The sequence below is a fragment of the Gossypium arboreum genome, chromosome 11 (genome assembly GCF_025698485.1).
Source record: "Gossypium arboreum isolate Shixiya-1 chromosome 11, ASM2569848v2, whole genome shotgun sequence".
NCBI lineage: Eukaryota > Viridiplantae > Streptophyta > Magnoliopsida > Malvales > Malvaceae > Gossypium > Gossypium arboreum.
The window spans coordinates 112,874,601-112,891,016 of NC_069080.1; the positions used below are offsets into that span (position 1 = coordinate 112,874,601).

Below are 16,416 nucleotides of genomic sequence, written 5' to 3' on the forward strand. Positions count from 1 at the left end.
ACATATCCTCAAGTATCTGAATTATCCGCTCGGATTGACCATCGGTTTGGGGGTGAAAGGCGGTGCTGAAATGCAACTTGGTACCTAAAGCTTCTTGCAATTTCTTCCAAAATCGCGAGGTGAACCTCAGATCTCTATCCGACACCATAGAAATCGGTACCCCGTGTAATCTCACAATCTGAGAAACGTACAATTCAGCTAGTTTATCCAATGAAAAATCCGTACGCACGGGGATAAAGTGAGCCAACTTAGTCAGTCTATCAACAACAACCCAAGTCGCATCCTTCTTACTTGCTGACAATGGCAGTCCGGACACAAAGTCCATTGTGACTCGATCCCATTTCCACTCGGGTATCATGATCGGTTGAAGTAATCCTAAAGGTACTTGATGTTTCGCTTTCACTTGTTGACATATTAAACATCTCGAAACAAAGTCGGAGATGTCTTGTTTCATACCATGCCACCAAAACCGACGTTTCAAATCGTTGTACATCTTCGTACTCCCCGGGTGGATTGACATTCGGCTACAATGAGCTTCGTTCAGAATCATCGAAATGAGTTCTGAATTTCTTGGAACACACAAATGATTTCTGAACCTCAAACAATCATCATCATCAATTTGAAACTCCGATTCCTTGTTCGGAACACACTCGGCCCATTTTGCAACCAATTCATCGTCAACTTTCTGAGCTTCACGAATTTGATGAGTCAATAATGGTTTGGCCTTTAATTCGGCTACTAACACATTGTCGGGTAGAATAGACAAGGGTACATTCATTGCTCGTAAAGCAAACAGTAATTTCCAGCTTAAGGCGTCCGCAACCACATTAGCCTTTCCCGGGTGATAATCAATGACAAGCTCATAATCTTTTAACAACTCGAGCCAATGTCTTTGTCGCAGATTTAAGTCTCTTTGAGTCATCAAATATTTGAGACTTTTGTGATCCGAATACACATGGCACTTCTCACCAAATAAGTAATGTCGCCATATCTTCAAGGCGAATACGATGGCAGCCAATTCGAGATCATGGGTCAGATAATTTTTCTCATGTGGCTTTTATTGTCTCGACGCGTAGGCCACAACTCGACCTTCTTGCATCAATACGCACCCTAACCCAAGTAGGGAGGCATCACTATAGATGACAAACTCTTTGCCGATTCGGTCAGTACTAGCACCGGAGCTTCATCAAATGAGTTTTCAATTGGTCGAAACTTTTCGACACTTTTCCGTCCATTCAAACTTGACATCTTTCCAAGCGGTTCCGTCATGGGTGTGGCTATCATCGAGAATCCTTTTACAAACCGTCGGTAGTAGTAACCAAGTCCCAAAAAGCTCGAACCTCGGTAATACTTCTCGGAGGTTTCCGCTTAAGTATGGCTGAAATTTTGCTCGGGTCGACTCGAATACCCGTCGAGATACCACATAACCCAAGAAGCTAACCTCTCTAACCGTAACTCACACTTGCTGAACTTAGCATATAACCGCTTATCCTGTAATATTTGCAACACTAATCTCAGATGCTCCACATGTTCGGTCTCGTCTCTTGAATAGACCAAGATGTCGCCAATGAACACAACTACGAACCGATCCAAATATGGTCCAAGATCCGATTCATCAAATCCATAAATACCGCGAGGGCATTAGTGAGCCCAAACGGCATCACTAAGAACTCGTAGTGACCATATCTCATTCTCAAGGCGCTTTGGGTATATCCGAATCTCGGATTCAAGAATCGATAATAGCCCGATCTCAAATCTATTTTGAGAACACCGAGGCTCCTTCAGTTGATCGAACAAATCATCGATCTGCTGATAACGAATATTTGTTCTTTATTGTCACTTTATTAAGTCGACGATAGTCGATGCACAACCTCATGGTTCCGTCCTTCTTTTCACAAACAACACCGGTGCACCCAAGGTGAAAAACTCAAGCGAGCAAAACCTCTATCCACCAACTCTTGCAACCGAGCTTTCAACTCCTTTAATTCCGTTGGTGCCATACGATACGGAGCTATCGAAATCGGTGTGGTCCTGTACAAGCTCAATACCAAACTCTATCTCCCGAACAGTGGCAAACCCAGAATTCTTCAGAAAAACATCCGGTATTCACAAACCACCAAGCAGATTCGGTTTTATTTCTAACTCCTTATCATCAATTACATACGCAAGGTATGCTTCGCACCCTTTCTTACATATTTCGGGCCAACATTGATGATATTACACCGGCAACCCTTTAAGTCCGTAGACTCAACTCGGATCATCTCATTATTTATGCATCTCAAATCAATAGTCTTGCTTTTGCAATTCACAACCGCATCATGCACGGTCAACCAATCCAACCCAAGAATAACATCAAATTCATCGAACGGCAAAAGCATCAAGTCCGTCGGAAAACAGGAACCTCGAATTACTAGGGGCATCTCTTGCACACTTTATCAACGAGTACGTATTGACCCAAAGGGTTTGACACTCGAATTACGAACTCGAGAGACTCAACAGTAGAGTCTTCTTGGATGCTAAGGTTTCACATACATATGAATGAGTAGAGCCGGGTCAATCAATGCAATCACACTAGTATCAAAGATAGTGAAAGTACCAAGTGATAACGTCGGGGAGGATGCCTCCTCTCGTGCGCGGATAGCATATGCTCTAGCAGAGCACGAGTCTCGAGATCGAACAACCGTATCGAGAGACCCTCTCGATTACCACCCTTACCTCCTCAAGTCCTCGGGGTCTACCTCTAGCCGTCGTCCCACTAGATCTTGCACCTTGCATCTTATTCTTCTCATCTAGCTCCGTGCAATCTCTAATGAAGTGGTCCTTGAACCGCATCCATAACAGAGCCCTATTAATGACTTACCCCAACATTCACCTATGTGTCGTCTTCCACATTGGGGCATTCGGCTTTTCTTGACGATTATTGCCCACACTAGCTACCAAGTAGCTTGTGAGTCCATCGATGGTCGTGCTCTAATGGACATCCCCGCATGCCCTTGACTTATTTGTGTCCTCTCGAACTTCTTTACAATGAAAATGGAGCCTTGCCCGTCGATCTTTTACGATAATCTCTAGCTTCAAATTCAGCCTTCCTCTTCTCCTTCCGAGCTCTTCCGCCTTGCGTGCTCGTTCAACTAGTGTTACAAATTCTTTTATCTCCAAAATACCCATCAAGAGCTTTAACTCTTCATTCAATCCTCTTCAAATCTTTTGCACATAGCAACCTCATCAGCCACACACTCCAGAGCATACCGACCGAGTCTTACGAACTCATGTTCTTATTCGAGATCTTGTCATACGACCTTGCTTGAGCTCCAAGAATTCCTTACGCTTTTGATCGATGAACCGTTGACTAATGTATTTCTTTCAAATTCGTTTGGAAGAAATCCCAAGTAACTTGTTCCTTTGGGACTATGGAAATTAAGGTCCTCCACCAATAGTAGGTCGAGTCTCGCAACAAGGATATAGCACACTTAAGATATTCATCGGTGTGCATGACGATTCATCAAACACTCTAATGGTGTTATCAAGCGAACTCGGCCCTTTCGCATCATCAAGAACTATGGCCTTAAACTCCTCACCCCACGCTTCCTAATCAAGTCCACGGTGGTTTACTCACCTCACGGGATCAGCAATCGATGGCATTATGGGCTCTTGGGGTGGATTATTTACATTTGGGAATGGTTGGATAGCCGGATTGGTTCGGGCATATTGCGCGACCCACTGCTCATCATGGTGAAGAAGGCTTGTTTCGCCTTCATCTTGATTATTCGCGGATGATCGAGGCTCAACAGCGGTGTCCCTTGCACAGAGCAGCCGCTACACTTTCAACGTCATCCGCCAAGGGTCTCTCTACCCCGGGTTCCATTTGCTAATCAAAACAAAAATTTCAACCGTCAGAAGTCATCACATTTTTAAGCACTAACACATTGGCATGTATAGCTAGACTCACACGCGCTACAGTAGTCCTAGAACCGACTAAACCATAGCTCTGATACCAATAAAATTGTAACACCCCGAACCCGAGACCGTCGCCGGAGTCGAACACGAGGTGTTAACAGACTTCAAACCACTTATGGAGAATTTCCCAGACAAGCTGCCAATCTGTGTACTAGTCGCTTCAAAAATCATAACTTGAGTTTTACAACTCGAAAATCAGTTTCGTAATTTTTCCCTGAAACTAGACTCATATGCTCATCTACAGATTTTTTTCTATAATTTTTGGTCAATCCAATTAGTACATTTTATTAGTTAAAGTCTCCCCTGTTGCAGGGATCGACTACACTGACCTTTGTGCGTTACGAATTGGATATCTCCCTGTACAGGGCTTCCATACTGATTCCGTTTCTTTCTATAGAAACTAGACTCAGAGAGGAATCTACACATATAAGGCATGACTTCTAATTGTTTCTGGATAATTTATGGTAAATTTTCAAATTCGAAACATAGAATCGAGAAACAGTTCTGGACCTATCTCACGAAATCTTGAATATCTCTTAAAATACAGCTCATATGGTCATTTCGTTTCATCCATATGAAAATAGACCCATCAAGCTTCGACTACGTAATTTTTTTAGCAACTAATTCCACTTCTACTATTTTTAGTGATTTCTCGATCTCATATCACCGCTGCTGTCCGCAACAGTTACTGCAGTAGACTATGCCAATTTCATGAATCCTTCCTTAGCCTTACTAATCATCCATCATACATGACACAAATTATGGCCACCTTATCAAAATTAAGGTTTCTAAGACTCGTGGCTATGGATTCTAGCATCCCACTCAAACGACCACATAGGCCATTTTCACATGGCTTAAAGCTTACAACCCAAAATTTAACAAAACAAAATAGCCCATACATGCCAAATGTTCTCCTAAGTCGACTAAGAAGACAATACCAAAATTGCTCACGGTGTGATGACTTCGTTGATTGATTCTGAACACCCAAAAGGAGACGAGCCCAAGGAACCTAAAATGGGTGACAAGAAAACACCGAGTGAGTTTATAACTCAAGAAGTCATAAGCATTCCACGACCATCCGTTAATAACATTATCATAAAATGAAATAATGAAACAAGGCCAAGTGTTCTAGCCATACCGAACTATACCATAGTTCCTTAGATCCTTCGGATCAATCTCATACCAAGTCATACATTTACATTTCATATACTATTCAATAGGATATTTGAAGCAATTTCCATACATCATTTCATTTCTGCAACAATCATGCAATTGAAATCATCACATAGATTTAAATCTTACCACTCCACCCCGAGCATGAACATAGCATCTATTAGCCATGAACTCAAGGTACTTACTCTTTCCGCTATCCATACTCATCTCGATAGAGTCACGCCTCCATATAAATATTCACTCGGAGATATATGTAGAGTTCGCACACATGGTGCTTAATACTCAATCACGCACACTTAGTGCCACGTGATTCAAGCCCGCACACATAGTGCCATATAGTCCCAACTCGCACACTTAGTGCCGTACATTACAAGCTCGCACACTCAGGTGCCAATCTCGCCACCGAACACATCTATTTCTCGCATACTTAGTGCCAAGCATACTTCCTACACATTTCACTATCTCTTTTATGCTTCAACAACATCATCTTTTCATACACATACATTTGTATATATTTCATCTCATTAAACACAATTGCATAGATATTACAATCATTTCAGCAATATCAAATATATGCTTAATGACTTACCTAGTGTTGGGTAAAATAGTCCAAGTCGGCTACTCGATGACCTTCGTCTTTCCCTTGCTTAATTCTCCTTCTTTAACTCCTTGAGCTTAATCAATAAATCAACTAGTTTAACCATCTTGCTAAACATTCATAATTCAATTACACATGCATATGTATGTTTGTATATTCGGCAACCATCCTCACTTATTACCCATTTAGTCAATAATCTAAGCCAAGATAAGGCTTCAATATGGTTGCCTCTAACCGAATACATGCACACCAATTTCCCTTCATGTGGCCGAATATGCATGTCCATGTTGAGGCCATTTATGCACTTATTACCACACAAAAACAGCATACATTTTACTAACTAATACCTTTCCATATTGTAACTCAATACACATCTATCATTTCCTTCATAACCAAAACATCATCATAAGTAAGTATATACCTTAAGATAGTATATACGTCATACCAATACATCATGCTCAAACATATATACATATATGTATGCTAGAGTGAATCTCAAGTTGATTGTAACTAAACATGAACATGATTTGAAACACAAATCTTACTTTCCATGCAAACAAAGATAAATCACACTTGGGGATGTACCATGGCGAATACATCACAACACCATAATTTTGGTCATGATTACACAAAGAACTTAGTATATCATTCAAAAATGCTCAAAGAAAATCTAAGAGTCCTCAACCCACCATCACATGTATCATCATCAAGCTTCATATTTAGCATGCAATGGCATTAACTCAAAATCCACCTTGGCCAAATACCATCCTCATGATATAACAAAGATTTGAACCATGGGCTAATAAGAACATCAAGTTAGCAACCAAAAACATGCATGAATCTCATTGCACAACATCAAACATACCTTAATCTTGATGCAAATATAGCCAAACCTCTTCCTAATCCTCTTCCAACCCAAGCATGAAGCAAAATTCCTCCCTTCCCCTCTAGTATTTTCGGTCAAGAGAAAATGAAATGGATGAGCAAATTTTTTTTCTTTTCTTTTCTTCCATGTACGGCAATGGGGGGGTTTCACTCACACACACATTTTTTTTTTCTTTCCTTATTACCCATACTTATTTGTTTATTGTTTCTCCCTAATGCACCAACAAAACATGTTTCATGACATGTTTAGCCCATACTCCTTGTCATGGCCGGCTATCACTTGTAAAAGGGGGTATTTGACATGCAAGGCCATTGTTTTGCATGCATGCTTTAATTAGTCATCATACATTTCCCCATCATACTTTCAAAGTTTTCTAATAGGTCCTTTCTAGTGAAATTCACATTTATAACTCTAAATTAAAACATCAAAAATGTCACACATGAGTTAACACATGTTATAGGCAATAAAATAAATATTAAATTATTTTTATGCCTCAGTTTTGTGGTCCCGAAACCACATTCCGACTAGGGTCAATTTTGGGCTGTCACACGGAACATCAAGTGCCTACTGGTTTACTTCAGCCGATCATGATACCTGAATGGAAATGGGATCGAGTCACGATGGATTTTGTGTCTGGGTTGCCATTGTCGACAAGTAAGAAAGATGCGATTTGGGTTGTTGTCGATAGACTGACTAAGTCGGCTCATTTTATCCCCGTACGTACAGATTTTTCATTGGATAAACTAGCTGAATTGTATGTTTCTCAGATTGTGAGATTACACGGGGTACCGATTTCTATTGTGTCGGATAGAGATCCGAGATTCACCTCGCGATTTTGGAAGAAATTGCAAGAAGCTTTGTGTACCAAGCTGCATTTTAGCACCGCTTTTCATCCACAACACGATGGTCAATCCGAGCGGATAATTCAGATACTTGAGGATATGTTGAGATGTTGCATCCTCGAGTTTAGTGGTTCATGGGAGCGGTATTTACCTTTGATTGAATTCGCTTACAACAATAGTTTTCAATCAAGTATTAAGATGGCACCTTACGAGGCTTTGTACGGGCGAAAATGCCGTACACCATTGTTTTGGACCGAGCTCGGTGAAAGTAAAATTTTCGGAGTTGATTTGATTGAAGATGCTGAATAGAAAGTAAAAGTAATCCGTGAAAGTCTCAAGGCGCCACAGATCGCTGTAAGTCGTGACGCGATTTGAACCGAAAAGACATTGAGTATCAGGTGGGAGACAAAGTGTTTCTTAAAGTTTCACCTTGGAAAAAGATACTCAGATTTGGCCGTAAGGGCAAATTGAGTCCGAGATTCATTGGGCCATATGAAATCTCCGAACGAGTTGGTCCAGTTGCGTATAGATTGACTTTGCCCCCTGAACTTGAAAAGATTCACGACGTCTTTCATGTTCCGATGCTTTGACGTTATAGATCTGATCCGTCACACGTAACTAATCCATCAGAGGTTGAAATTCAATCCGACACGAGTTATGAAGAAGAGCCGATTCGTATCCTAGCTCGTGAAGTGAAAGAGTTACGAAACAAAAAGGTTCCTTTAGTAAAAGTGTTATGGCTCAAACATGGGATAGAAGAAGCTACTTGGGAACCCGAGAACTCTATGAAAGAGCGATACCCAAACCTATTTATCGGTAAGATTTTCGGGGACGAAAATTTCTTAAGTGGGGGAGAGTTGTGACAACCCTAAAGTGACCCTAGTCGAAAAGCGATTTTGGGACCGCTAAACCGAGTCACCAAACTATTTGAATATGATATTTATTGTCTAAAATATGTGATTATGAATGTGTGAAAGTTTTAAGCTTTGATTTAGTAAATTGCATGTGAAATTAGTCAATAGGACTTATGTGTAACACTTTTGAAATGTGATAGGTTAATCTATAAGGATCTATTAGTGCATGTAATCAAAGGGGTGGACTTGCATGTCAATTTCCCCCATTTAATTACTAGTGGCCAGCCATGACAAAGGGTGATGGGCAAAACATGTCATAAAACATGTTGTGATAATGGTTTATGTTAGAAAAAAATAAAATAAGGAGTATGGGCAATAAAATAATAATGGGAAGGTAAATGATGAAAAAAGAAGAAGAAGAAAGAAGTTCTCATGTTTTTCTTGGCCGAATAGGAGAAAGAGAAGAAGGGGGAAGAGCTTTGAGAAAATCGGCTATGGTGGGTTGCTAAACTAAGGTATGTTTGATGTTGTCCATGAGATTCATGCATGTTTTTAGTTGTTAGTTTGAGTTCTACCTAGCCCATGGTTTAAATCTTTGCTGTGAGATGGAGATGATATTCGGCCATGGGTGTTGTCTTCTTGGTTAATGTTTGATGTTGTGGTGATGAGGCATGAAGATGAGTCAAGTTTCGGCTAAGGTGGATTTGTGTTGATGTCATTTGCATGCTAAGTGTGAAGCTTTGTAATGATACATGTGATGGTGATTGATGACTCTTGGATTTTCTTTTTGGCATTTTTGAGTTAGACATTAAGTTCCTTGTGTAACCCATGACCAAAATTGAATGGTATGGTGTCTTGATGCATTCGGCCATGGTAGAAAGTAATGTGAAATGGTAGTAAGGTGAAGTGCAAAATGTTAGTATTTGATTACTAGTGTATATATGCGTCTTAGCCGAGTTTTGAACTTGAAACAAAATGATATATAATCAATACAAGTAACTATACTTGTAGGAAGTATTAAGCATATAATCGGCCTCAACATAGACATGCATATTCGGCCATAGGAAGAAGATTGGTGTTGCATGTATTCGGTTAGAGGCAAGCATATTGATGGTTTTATCTTGGCTCAGACAATCGGCTAAAAGAGAGTGTGGGCTAATATGTTGAGTTGACTTATGATTTCATATGTATGTGACTTTAATGTCTAATGTATATATATATGGGCTAAGTACCTTGAGTTCCTCTTTTGATGCTCAACTGATTAAATCAATTTATTTGTTAAATTAAGCTCAAGAGCAAAGGGGAACTAAATCTGATAAAGGGAAGGAAAAAGTGGTCGAATAGCCATCGAAATCGTTCGACAACATCCGAGGTAAGTTTTCGAGCAATGAGACTTAGTTTATGATTTGATTAAGTCATGATGTATGAGCATAACAACTATACGGTGATATGATGATTCTACTTGAATTATATGATGAGTTAATTAGTCTATACGTATGACGGATAGCCGTATGTGCATAGAGATCGTGTCATCAAGCAAACTAAACCATGCTGTTTGTATGTGGCTAGTGAGCCGAAAATGGGAGTGCTTAATACGTGACTTGTGTTTGAACTCTAATTATGAAAATGAGATATAAATGTGTCATGATTTATTGATATGTGCATGAATATTTGGATGATAACCGGGCTAAGTCCCGAAGGCATTTGTGCGAGTTATTACATCCGGGCTAAGTCCCGAAGGCATTTGTGCGAGTTATTACATTCGGGCTTAGTCCCGAAGGCATTTGTGCAAGTTATTACATCCGGGCTAAGTCCCGAGGGCATTTGTGCGAGCTACTATATCCGGCTAAGTCTCAAGGCATTGGTGCGAGTTACTATATCCGGCTATGTCTCAAGGCATTGAGCGAGTAGCTATATCCGTTTAAATCAAGGTACTTGGCTTGGGAATGAGCGACCTTGCTGTAATAGTTTCAATTAATATGCTCGTAAAATCCCAGCAATGAGGTATGTCTCGTACATGCATTGATTTAGTTGATCCCTTACAGTTAGTATGCGCCGATCGATAAATGAGCTACCGCCTTTGGCTAAGTTGATCTTTGTGTATGAATATAAGGGTTGGTAATGTGAAGTAAGTGTGATATTGAGAATTTGTGCATATGAAATTATCCATTTAGCCATATGAATGCTACGCTTTAGTTGTGTCTAATTTCATGGCTCAAAACTTACTAAGCATTTAATGCTTACTTCGTTTCTTTGAATCTCTGTTTTATAGATTTTGGTTCGTCAGCTATCGGACTCGGGATTATTGAAGTCGAAGTCGCCCACACTATCAAAGCCCCTTTTGGTACACTTTTGGTTGAACTTTGAAATGGCATGTATAGGACTACCCTTTTTGTTGTTGGTCATGGACCCTTTGGTTTTGTATAAATTTGGATAGCCATGCGAAAATGGCATATATACACTTTGAGCTTAATATTATAATCGTCTTGTATGATGTTCATTAAGAGGTATGGAAATGTTTGGGAACGATTAGCCATTGGAATGGTTAATCATGATCATATTTTGTGCTATATATGAAAAAGGGCTAGTTGAATCATGGAAACTATGTAATAGGTCAAGTCTACCTTAAAAATAGATGCTGATAGCAGCAGTGACGTGAATGTGAAAAATCTCTAAAAATAGTAGGAATGGAATTAAATGGTGAGTAAATTATGTAATCGAACCTTGATGAATCTATTTTCATAGGAAAGTAACAAAACTATCATATGAATAGTATGTTAAGAGATATTTAAGTTTTCGTGAGACAGGGCCAGAACGGTTTCTGGATTCCCTGTTCCGACTTTGGAAATTCATTATAAATTAACCATAGATAATTATAAGTCATTCCATATATGTATAGATTCCTTTTCGAGTCTAGCTTCTATAGAAACAAACGGCATCAGTATTGAAGCCCTGTACAGGGAGATATACAAGTCGTGATGCGCAAAGGTCAGTGTAGTCGAACCCTGAAACAGGGGAGACTTTAGCTAATAAACTGTACTAATTGGCTCTACCAAAAATTCTAGAAAAATATTTGTAGATGAACATATGAGTCTAGTTTCAGGAAAAATTTACGGAACTGGTTTTCGATTTTTGGAACTCGAGATATGATTTTTAAGGTGACAGTGACGCAGTTAGCCAGCTCGTCTGGAAATTTAAAATGGACTATGCAAATAAGTGATTTAAGTCTGCGAACCCCTCGTGTCTGACTCCGGCAACGGTCTCGGGTACAGGGTGTTACAACTTCTCCCACGGTCATGTTTTCAAACTCCATGCCCATGTTAATTTAACAGGTTCGACTACGGGTGTTAGACATGGGCGTGTCAAACGCCCGTGCTAGTTTTTCAGTTTCAACCACGGGTCGACCACGGCCATGTCGCACGGCCGTGGCATTTTATCGTAGCCCGTGTTGGGGAAATCTTTTTCCCTATTTTCACATGGCGTTAAGCACGCCCGTGTGCTTGGTCGTGTCTCTGTGGAAACACCTGTATTCAAGATCTCTATTAGGTTAGAAGTTAAATACAAAAATTTAAAGAAATTAATAATGTTAGTGCTCGGGTTGCCTCTCGAGAAGTGCTTATTTATAGTCTAAGCTCAACTTACCTCTTCAGTGAATGGTTATGGTGGTTTGAGGAGTTTATACTCCTCATTCTTGCTATCAATCTCATCAAAATAAGGTTTTAATCAGGTGTTGTTTACCTTAAAAGTGCCGAACTTGGGATGACTCACCTCTACCGTACCGAATGGAAAAATACTGAGTACCGTAAGAGGGATTTCCTCATTCAGTGTGGTAGTGACAATGTGGGGATCTACGGCATCTAGTAAGACTTTATCACCAACCTTAAGTTGATTTGGAGAGGTATCGGGCTCGTTTTGGTGTATTTTCGGTTTATCATGTGTTCTCAGTTTATGTGCTTGCCATTCGTCTAGCTCCTCTATCTGTAGCCTTTGTTCTTCATGAATGTGTCCTCTATCATTTCTGGAACATTGCTTGTGAACTTCTTTGAAGCTTAATTTCTGCAAAGTCATATTGTCAGTTTTAGTCAATTGGTCTGGACCATTACCTTCAATGTTTGATGTGATGCCAGAATTACGAGCTTGAAGGGTGATCGTTTCATCTCCCACACAATGTGTAAGCTCACCTGTGCCAACATCAATAATTGTTTTAGCAGTTTCTAAAAAGGGCCTCCTTAAAATCAAAGGTGTGTTATTATCCTCCTCTGTCTAGAACAACGAAATCAACGGGAAATATGAACTTATCTACTTTCACTAGTACATCATCAATAATACCCTTAGGAAATCTTATAGTTTTATCTACCGATTGAATGCTCATCCTAGATTGTTTAGGTTTCCCAAGACCTAGTTGCTTAAACATTTTGTAAGGTATGACGTTAATACTAGCCCCTAAATCAGCTAATGCATGACTTATAACTAAACTACCAATTAAATAAGAAATTGTAAAACTCCCTAGATCTTTCAATTTGTGGGGTAGCTTATTCTGTAGATTGTGTTTAGCTCCACATGCGACGCTTCGTCCAATTTTCGCTTATTTACTAAAAGCTCTTTTAAAAATTTCATTGCATTCGACATCTGCGACAGAGCTTCAATAAACGGTAACTTAATATGTAATTTTTTCAGAAGTTTAAGGAATTTACTGAATTGTTCGTCTGAGCGGTCTTTCCTTGTCGCTTAAGGGTATGGGACACGAGGTCTATATTCTTCATTCTCCGTTTTGTTATGACTTACCTCACTTTTACTTTTGCTCACCACAGTTTCTTGCATCAATTCTAGTTCAGGTGCAATGAATCCTTCCTTTTCTTGAGTACTAATTACTTTAAGGTGTTCCCTTGGGTTAGGTTCAATATTACTTGGTAAGCTACCTTGTGGTCGTTCGGAGATTAGTTTGGATAGCTGGCCTATCTGAGTTTTGAGTCTTTGGATCGATGCTTATTGATTTTTAAGTGCTGTCTCGGTATTTTGGAAATGGGATTCTGACACTGATATGAATTTTGAGAGCATCTTCTCAAGGTTCAGTTTCTTCTCTTGTTGATAAGGTGACTGTTGAAAACCCTGAGGATTTTGTGGCTTTTGATTCCCTTAACCACCACAGGAGAAATTTGGGTGGTTCCTCCAACCTGCATTATAAGTAATACTGTATGAGTTATTTTGGGATCTAAAGTTATTGTTACCCATATAGTTGAGTTTTTCTTCTTCGGTTGTAGGATTGAAGGATTGATATTCTATATGCACACCTCTTCCACTTGAGTCACACCTTGTTACTGGATGTACCTGTATAGAACCAAGTAAACCATTGATCTTTTTATTGAGAAGTTCTACCTGATTAGAGAGCATGGTGATCGAATTGATGTTATAAATGCCGGTTGTTTTCGTTGGCTTTGTCCTCAAAACTTTCCATTGATAGTTTTTTAGTGACATCTCCTCTATAAACTCATAGGCATCTTCTGGTGTTTTATTGTTGATGGTTCCGCTAGCAGCTGCGTCAACCATTTGTCGAGTCGAAGGATTCAAACCGTTGTGAAATGTTTGTACTTGGAGCCAAAGCTGTAACCCATGGTGAGGGCACCTTCTCAGTAAGTCCTTGTATCTCTCCCATGCATCGTAAAGTGTTTCTAAATCCATCTGCACAAAAGAAGAGATATCATTACATAATTTAGCTGTTTTAGTCAGCAGAAAGTATTTTAGTAAAAACTTTTCAGTCATTTGTTCCCAAGTAGTAATTGACCCTCGTGGTAACGAGTTCAACCACTGTTTAGCTTTGTTCCTTAATGAAAAAGGAAATAACCGAAGACAAATGGCATCATCAGAAATGCCATTGCTTTTAAATGTATCGCAAAAATCCAGAAAGTTTGCTAAGTGAGCGTTGGGATCTTCATCCTGCAAACAATCAAACTGAACAAATAGCTGTATCATTTGAATCATGTTAGGTTTTAATTCAAATGTATTTGCAGCTACAGTAGGTCTAACTATGCTTGATTCAGTTCCGGTTAAAGAAGGTTTAACATAATCATACATAGTCCATGGAGCAGGATTTTGATTAACCGCAATTGCAAGAGGTAGCTGATTGCCTTGGTTTTCAGACATCTCTTCAGTTGGGGGTTGAGTATCGTCTTCTTGCTCGTTCTCTGTGTATCTTAAGCTTCACTTTATTTCTCTTTGGTTTCTACGAATTGTACAATCGATTCTTCGTTAAAAAGTAGTGGCCCTGATGGGTTTCTTCTAGTCATAAACTATGAAAACCTGCCAAGAGAAGGAAAAAAGGAAGTTAATTAGTAATAATAATTAAATAAATTAAATTAAATTGCAAGAAAAATAAATGGCTAAAGTAATAAAAATTTAGCGTTCCTAATATTTCAGTTCCCCGGCAACGACGCCAAAAACTTGATCGCGAGGTTTCGTGATAAGTTTTAAATATTTATAATTACTCATTCTTGAACTAACTATTATCGCGATGTAGGCAAGTGTACCTATCGAACAGTAGTATAGTTTTAGCAAGACTGGATTGTCGAACCCAAATGAACTAAAAGTACTAGTAATGACTGGCTTTTTATTATCTAGCCTAAGAATAAAAGGGGTTTTTGTTTTAATTAAGTAATTATCTAAACTAAGAACTAACTATTATCGCGATGTAGGCAAGTGTACCTATCGAACAGTAGTATAGTTTTAGCAAGACCGGATTGTCGAACCCAAATGAACTAAAAGTACTAGTAATGATTGGCTTTTTATTATCTAGCCTAAGAATAAAAGGGGTTTTTGTTTTAATTAAGTAATTATCTAAACTAAGAACGCACAGAGAAAAGAATTAAGGAATTACTTTTGGGAAAATCGACTGACTTGAGACAATACCTAAGCAAAAATCCACCTAGACTTTACTTGTTATTCTGGCTCCGAATCGGACGATTTATTCATTCAACTTGTTTTGTAGAGATCCCTAAGTTATATTATTATCCCTATTCAAGATTAATAACATCTAATCCCTAGATTGAATAACCGAGACTTTTCTCTAATTAACACTCTAGGGTTGCACTAACTCAATCTATGGATCCCCTTATTAGGTTTCACCCTAATCTGACAAAATCTTGTCACCCTATTTCTAGGTGCTCAATTAACTCTGCTTAATTATGACAAAAGTACTCTTAGACTGTGACAGCCCTAAATTGACCCTAGTCGGAAAGTGGTTTCGGGACCACGAAACCGAGTCTTATAAATAATTAAAGGTTATATTCTGTGTTTATGATGTGCGTAAATGCTTGTGTGATAGTTCCATACTTTAATTTGGTCAGTGTATGTGAAATTTATTAGTAGGGACTTATGTGAGACAATTTAGCAATATGCTAGGCAAGTGTTCAAGTGGCCTATTAATTTATGTGGGAAAGTGCTTGTCCGTGCATGTCAAATTAGCCAAATTAAAGCATAGTGGCCGGCCATGCTATGGGTGGAAACATGTCACAAACATGTTATGTTAGTGATGTATGTTAGGAAAAATAAAATAATGAGCATGGTAATTAAATAATGTAAGGGAGGAGTGATGAAAAAAAAATGGTCTCATCCATGCCCCCCCTTTTTTCCGTGAATGGAAGAAAGAAAACAAAGAAAAAAAAATGTGTGTTCATCCTTGAACATCTTTGGCCGAATAGAAGAAAGAAAGGAAGGGAATGAGCTTGGAGAAAAATCGGCTATGAAGGCTCACTAGATTAAGGTATGTTTAATGTTGCTTTGAAAGTTCATACATCCTTGGATGATTAGTCTAAATTCTAACTATCTCATGAATGGATTTGGGATTATTAGAGAGTTAGTATTCACTAAGAGGCTTCAAATGTGACACCTTAAAACGACCCTAGTCGGAATGTGGTTTCGGGACCACAAAACCGAGGCATAAAAATAATTTGATATTTATTTTGATGCCTATAATATGTGTTAACTCATGTGTGACATTTTGATGCTTTAATTTAGAGTTATAAATGTGAATTTCACTAGAAAGGACCTAGTAGAAAACTTTGAAAGTATGATGGGAAATGTATGATGACTAATTAAAGCATGCATGCAAAA

General features: G+C 39.0%; 1 non-coding gene across 1 annotated transcript; it reads left to right on the forward strand.

The window, feature by feature from the left end:
- Positions 1-13,915: 13,915 nt before the first annotated feature.
- LOC128284895 (small nucleolar RNA R71) lies at positions 13,916-14,022 on the forward strand. Its single transcript, XR_008275315.1, has one exon. It is a non-coding gene; the product is annotated as a small nucleolar RNA R71 (small nucleolar RNA).
- The last annotated feature ends 2,394 nt before the right edge of the window (positions 14,023-16,416 follow it).